Genomic DNA, 1,023 nt, shown 5'->3' with positions numbered 1-1,023 from the left:
ATCTTGCTGGGATCCTATGACCCCAGCTGACTTCCTGCCCTTTGGGCAGGGGGCTGGACTCGATGATCTTCCGAGGTCCCTTCCAGCCCTAATGTCTATGAAATCTATGAAATCTATGAAAATTGATCATAGATCTCCCATTCCCTAGAGGATTTCTCTATCAATAGGCTGTAAAACAGACGTGTTTATACTGGTATAATTTATTTCCATAAAAGAAAGTCCACTGTCAAAAGTACAATTGTGTTGGCATAACTGTATCCAAATTGTTGTACCAATACGGCATTCTTAACCAGCATAGGCATAGTGATACAAAGATTGTCTGTGGAGCAGGTCTAACCATATTCATTTTAATCTGTTACCCAGAGCTCAAGCTTCAGGAACCTCAATGTGTTTAGGAGATTACAATAGGCAGGTATTTCTTTAAAGACGGACCACATGGGATCATTTATTTTGGGAGTCAGAGCTTGGTATGAAATGCATGGAAAAGAGAAGTGTGTCCGTAATTTACTCTCCACCTACCTCTAAAAATCCCTGTTTCATCTCATGTTGCCTGCATCATTCTAAGTCAAATGATTTTCTAATGTGCTCCTAAACGCTGCCTGTCTTTTGTTATTGCACAGCCATGTGCCAGGCAGCAAGCCAGCTGGAGGTAGAGAATATGACTGCTAACTGATACCAGCTGATACTCTGCCTCCCATTGTTAGGGTGATCTACTGATGCAAAGGCATCACACTTTACTTTGAAACTGTCCTGCTTCACACTCCCATCAAGCTATAACAGCCACTTTCTTCAAGTTATTGTGTCCTTTCTCAGTACGTAGCCTGCTTCAATCATTGGAACGATTTACTCCAAGCTTAAGTTTGCATACAAGATCTCAGAGGAGAAGTAAAAATGTATTTTACTAAGTTTGAAGAGAAATAATTCCAGATATTTTAAAAACACCATGGGCAAAAGGAAATAAAATAGGAAGTACATCCATTTCTGAGCCTGCCATGACTTCATACAACTCAAAAGTAAAACCAG

Source organism: Alligator sinensis, unplaced genomic scaffold (assembly GCF_000455745.1).
Source record: "Alligator sinensis unplaced genomic scaffold, ASM45574v1 scaffold1092_1, whole genome shotgun sequence".
NCBI lineage: Eukaryota > Metazoa > Chordata > Crocodylia > Alligatoridae > Alligator > Alligator sinensis.
This window is presented reverse-complemented; position numbering follows the sequence as displayed.